The sequence below is a fragment of the Ceratotherium simum genome, chromosome 30 (assembly GCF_057802395.1).
Source record: "Ceratotherium simum simum isolate JZ-2026a chromosome 30, ASM5780239v1, whole genome shotgun sequence".
Lineage (NCBI taxonomy): Eukaryota > Metazoa > Chordata > Mammalia > Perissodactyla > Rhinocerotidae > Ceratotherium > Ceratotherium simum.
In genome coordinates, this window is record NC_141929.1 from 24,829,654 (window position 1) to 24,835,769 (window position 6,116).

A 6,116-nucleotide genomic window follows, 5' to 3' on the forward strand; every position below is an offset into this window, starting at 1 on the left:
AGTGAGCCCATTGGTCTTCCTTTACTGGGAACCCATCTTATAATAAATAATCTTGTCAGCACAAAATGAGCCAATTATAAATAAAATGATTTTCATGTGCAACATAACAGCTCTCAAAGATTTTAGGTTTTTAACTATTTCTATTCCATAGATATCTGCTAAAAGTATGCATATGGGAAGTAATAACTTTAGCATGCAATTTAGGGGCCACAGCCTCCCACTCAATTCTCTAAAAATATCTCTATAATATTCTTGTACTAACATTGCTATAATCTGTGACTGGAAGGTTCCTGTTTCCCCTTCCTCTTTCCATTATTGCTTATACTGGCCAGGTACATTTTCAACTGCCATGTCACTCTGCTCCTCTTCTTTCATACTATCTGGAAACAGTGAAAAGTAAACATAAAAATTTGCAGAATGTCAAGGGACTTGCCATATTTTCAAATTTATGTGTATATTCTCCATAAGTGATGTGGACCCAAAGTTTCCTCAACAAAACTGATTTTCAAAAACTATCTGTTTTACATAAAGTATAGTAAGACATTGGTCAAATTTACTACTTTAACTTCGTCCTCAATAAAATGTGGATCTAAATGACTATCGGTTTTACATAAAGTACGTCAAGTCAATGGTCCAGATTACTATGTCTAACTTCTGCTAACTTCTGCAAACTCATCTCCTTCCATTTGCCATGGCTCTTCTACTTGTACCTCTATGCTTCTGCATATATGGTTTCCTCCTCTTTGAATGCCCCAATTACACCTCCTCTTTGTACATCTGGCAAATTTGAATTCTTCCTCAGAGAATAATGCTATTGTGAGGGCATCCCTAAGTTCCAGCACATCCAGTCCCTGCAGATAGCAGTAGAGATGGCTATACCTGAAACACCATGGTGGTGCATGCAAAGCAAGTGATAAATACCATAACAGAATAAACACCATCAATTGTTTCTTTGCCTGTGTACTCACTAGATCATTAACTTCTAGTAAAACTAGTCATCACTGTTTCCTTATGACCCAGCAGAGAACTTCACAAATAGTGCACATAGAGTGAATGTTGGCTCCATATGAACAATGCTGCCCTACTTTTCCAGTCTCATCTCAGGCCAGAATTTCATTGACAGCAACAATAATAAACCTTAGGGAGTGGGGCAGGAATCTAATATCCAGAGTTACCACAACATATTATTTAAAATGTCTAGCTTTCAACAACAACAACAAAAAGTGAAATATGCAATGAAACAAGAAAGTATGGTCTATCCCTAGAAAAAAAATTGGCCAATATAAACTGTACCTGAGGAAGCCCAAAATGTACTTACTAGACAAAGACTTTAAAGAAGCTATTTTAAATATGTTAAAAGAAACTATTCATAAGAATTGAAGAAAAGTATGATAAAAACGTCTCACCAAATAGAGAATATCAATAAAGAGAGACAAATTATTAAAAAGAAACAAATGGAAATTCTGGAGTTGAAAAGTACAAAAACTGAAAGGAAAAAAAATCACTAGAAGGATTCAACAGTAGATTTGAACTGGCAAAAGAAAGACTGCTGAACTTGAAGACAGATTTGGGCAATATAAAAAATGGACAGGAAAAAAGACTGAAAAAAATATGAAAAGTGGGAAACAGGCATATGAAAAGATGATTCACATCATATGTCACCAGTAAAATGCAAATCAAAACAACAAGATATCACTACACACCTATTAAAAAGACCCAAATCCAGAACAACAGGTATTCTCATACATTGCTGGTGGGAACACAAAATGGTACAGATACTTTGGAAGACAGTTTGGTGGTTTCTTACAAAACTAAACATGCTCTTACCACATGACACAGAAATTGTCCTCCTTGGTATTTATCCAAAGGAATTGAAAACTTAACATCCATACAAAAATCCACACATGAATATTTATAGCAGCTTTATTCATAATTGCCAAAATTTGGAAGCAACCAAGATGTCCTGCAATACATGGATGAAAAATAAAGTGTAGTCCATCCAGATGACAGGATATTTTTCAGTGGTAAAAAGAAATAAGCTATTAAGCCATGAAAAGACATGGAAGAACCTTAAATGCCAATTGTTGAGTGAAAGAAGCTAATCTGAAAAGGCTACATATTGTATGAGTCCAACTATAGGACATTCTGGAAAGGGAAAAACTATAGAAATAGTAAAAAGATCAGAGGTTGCCAGGAGTGGAGAAGGGGAGGGATGAATAGGCAGAGCACAGAGGATTTTTAGGGCAGTGAAAATATTCTTTACGATATTATAATGATGGAAACATGACATTATACATGTGTCCAAACTCATAGAATATACAACACCAAGAATGAGCCATAAGGTAAACTACAGATTTACGTGATTATGGTTTGCCAAGGTGGGTTTACCAATTGTGACAAAGGTACCACTCCGGTTATTAACATCGATAATTGGTGAGGCGGTGCCTGTGTGGGGGCTAAGAGTATACTGGAAATATCAATACCTTCCTCTCCATTTTATTGTAAACGTAAAACTATTCTAAAAAATAAAATCTTTAAAAAAAAATCAAGTTGGACTCCTACCTAAAACAATATAAAAATTTACCCGAAATAGATAACAGACTTAAATGTAAGAGCTAAAACTACAAAACTCGTAGAGGAAAACATAAACATACATCTTAAGACTTTGGATTAGGCGATGTTTTCCTATATATGACATTAAAGCACAAGCAGCAAAAGAAATCATAGATAAATTGGATTTCAACAAAATTAATAACTTTTGTACTTCAAAGGACACTATCAAGAAAATGACAATACAACCCACAAAATGGAAGAGAATATTTGCAAATCCTATGTCTGGTAAGGGACTTGTATCTGGGACATTTAACAAAAAATGATGCAACTCAAAAGATACTGAGACATAAAATGAGATAGATAACAAACATTGGTGCAGACGTGAAGAATTGTAACCGTCATATGATGCTGGTGTGATTTTACAATGATACATCATTTTGGAAACCTAAAAATGTTAAACAGTTTCTGTCTAACTCCGCAAATCCATTCCTAGGTATATACGAGAGAACTTAGAACATATATCTACATAAAAATTTGTACTCAACAGTTCATAGAAGCATTCTTCATAATAGTCAAAAAATAGAAACAACCCAAATATTCATCAACTGGTCAATGGATCAATAAAATGTTGTATATCCATACAACAGAATATTATTCAGCCATAAAAAGGAATGATGTTCTGATACATGCCACAACATGGATGAATTTTAAAAACATTTTGTTAACTGAAAGAAGCCAGACAAATAAGACCACTACTGTAATTTCGTGTATACAAAATGCCCAGAAAAAGCAAATCTATAGAGACAGAAAGAAGATTCATTTTTGCCAGGGGCTAGGGAAAGAGGGAAGTGCATAATGACTGCTAATGTGTATGAGTTTTCTTTACGGGGTCATGAAAATATTCTAATATCAGTTGTTATGTACAAATTCATGAGTTTCATAAAAACCACTGAACTGTACACTTTGGAAATGTGAGTTTTATGGCATGTGAATTATAGCTTTGTAAATGTAATTTAAAAAAATAACACTTTGAATTTTACATTTATTTGTGTAATTATTTGATTAATCTTCCTTCTCCATTATACTAAACCTCAAAAGGGGAGGAAGTGTATATTTCTCTCCACTCCACATCAACATATTGTATCCACAGTATCTAACATGACTTCTAGGACTTGGTACACATTGAAGAAATGTTAGAATAGTGAAATTTAAAAATGTGTATTGAAGAATATTATCTATGGCAACACGAATGGGAGTGCTAGACCAAGTATATATCTCTGACGAGAGGAAGGTCTTGAGCCACCTTTAGGGGAAAACTGATAACTGTTAAATATCAGTTTTGAGTAAATTCACTCGCATTTCCTGATACTTGAACAGAAATTCTTGGATTAGCAATCATGGCCCCTCATGATAGACATGGTCTATGTCATAAGAGCAAAATGATGAAATAAGTATCTTTTCAATACACATTAGTCCTCTGTATGGATTTATTTCATTTTTCTTGATAAGTTGCTTAGATAATCCTTTGTATGATTACTCAGGTGACAAAAATCAAGTCAGAGTTACAGTCATTCACAAACTACTCAGCAAGGAAGCTTGGAAAAATGAGTGCTTCTGGTTTGCCCTGTAAGAGGTTTTATTCTTGAATGGTGGCAATTATCTTACGTGCTATTGTGGTCTATATATTATTTGGCCAACAAGTGTAAAACCACTGGTTGGCAAAGACATGCTCTGCTTTCAAAACATTCCTGGTAATTGATAATTGAAGCTGACCTGCTCGGCTCTCCAGTGACAGTGATGTCTTAAGCTGGATATCCTTGCAGTTTAGAGCAGGATTTGACTATAACTTCAGAGTGTCTGTATCTTAAAATTCTAACCTGTTTTCAGAACAATTTTTTGTTTCTTTTTTTTGCCAAGGTTAAAATGTATACATTTCAAAATATGATCCAGGACTCAAAAAATCAACAGAGCTTTTCTTTCATCACTAAAAAATTTGAAACAGAGTAATAACCAATATTTTAAACTACCTACTACATATCAGGTGTTTTACATCCTTTAAAAATCGTATTCCCAAATTACAGTTGAACAAACTAATCCCTCAAATTGTTGAGATAAATTTATCAGCGGAGGAGAGCTTAATCCCACAGTGGTAGGAATTGGATTTAATCAAAGATGTGTTTGTTTATTTCTATTACGCCATTGATGCTCAACTAGGGCTGATTTTACCCCCAAGAGACATTTGGCAATGTCTGGAGACATTTGTGGTTGATATTATGGGGGTAAGGAAGACTGTTGGCATTTAGTAGTTAGAAGTTAGGAAAGCAGCTAAACATTCTCCAATGCATAGGTCAGCACCCCACAACAAAGAATTACCCGGCCCAAATATTAAGTTGAGAAACCTCGCATTATACTAACAGTTCCCAACTTTAAATGTATATGAGAATCATCAAGAGAATTTCAGAAATACTGACGTCCTTTCCAAGGAGATTTTGATTTAATTGCTCTGAGTTGTGATCAGGATATTAGGATTTTTAAAAACACCTCTGGGGGCCGGCCCGGTGGCGCAAGTGGTTAAGTGCGTGCGCTCCGCTGCGGCGGCCCGGGGTTCGCCAGTGCGGATCCCGGACGCGCACCGACGTACCGCTTGGCAAGCCATGCTGTGGTGGCATCCCATATAAAGTGGAGGAAGATGGGCACGGATGTTAGCCCAGGGCCAGTCTTCCTCAGCAAAAAGAGGAGGACTGGCAGATGTTAGCTCAGGGCCGATCTTCCTCACACACAAAAAATAAATAAAAAATAAAAACACCTCTGCTAAATTTCATATGCAGTCAAATTCGAGAACCATGAGACTATGCAGTGTTGCATCTGCACAAGTTGGGGCTAAGATACTACTCATCAAATGGAAAATTCTACAAGGACTTCCTGCAGGAGTTGTGGGAAGAGAAGGAGCATTCTGAGAAGATGACATGGCTGCAGAACCAGCACGGGGGCCACATGTGCCTTGGAGACATCAAGAATCTAGACCACAATGACTGGGAGAGCAGCCTGAAGGCCATGGAGTGCACCTTCCATGTGGAGAGGAGTGTGAACCGGAGACTGTTGGATCTGCATCAGCTGGCTACTGACAAGAATGATGCCCACCTGTGTGACTTCCTGGAGCATCAATACCTGGTCAAGTCCTTCAAAGAGTTGGGTGGCCATCTCACCAACTTGTGCAAGATGAGGTCCCCAGAAGCCGGCATGGCAGAGTACCTCTTCGACAAGCTCACCCTGGGTGATGGCAGCAAGAACAGAGCTTGGACTGCCTTCCCCATAGCCACAGGATGAATTCTCCTGGTCACCATGCTGGGCATGCATATCTACATAACCTTTTATATACTCTTGTATATGTATATGTATACATACATATATATTCATATTTATCTATATCTATCAATCTAGATAGAGATTTATTATAAAGAATTGGCTTCTGTGACTGTGGAGATTGACAAGTCCTACGATCTGCTGTCTGAAAGCTGGAGGCCCAGGAAAGCTGGTACTGTAGTTCCATTCCAAATCTGAAG

The 6,116-nt window shown here is 36.9% G+C and overlaps 1 pseudogene; it reads left to right on the forward strand.

Moving 5' to 3' along the window:
- Positions 1 to 5,514: 5,514 nt before the first annotated feature.
- On the forward strand, positions 5,515 to 5,880 carry LOC101399570 (ferritin heavy chain pseudogene; annotated as a pseudogene).
- The last annotated feature ends 236 nt before the right edge of the window (positions 5,881 to 6,116 follow it).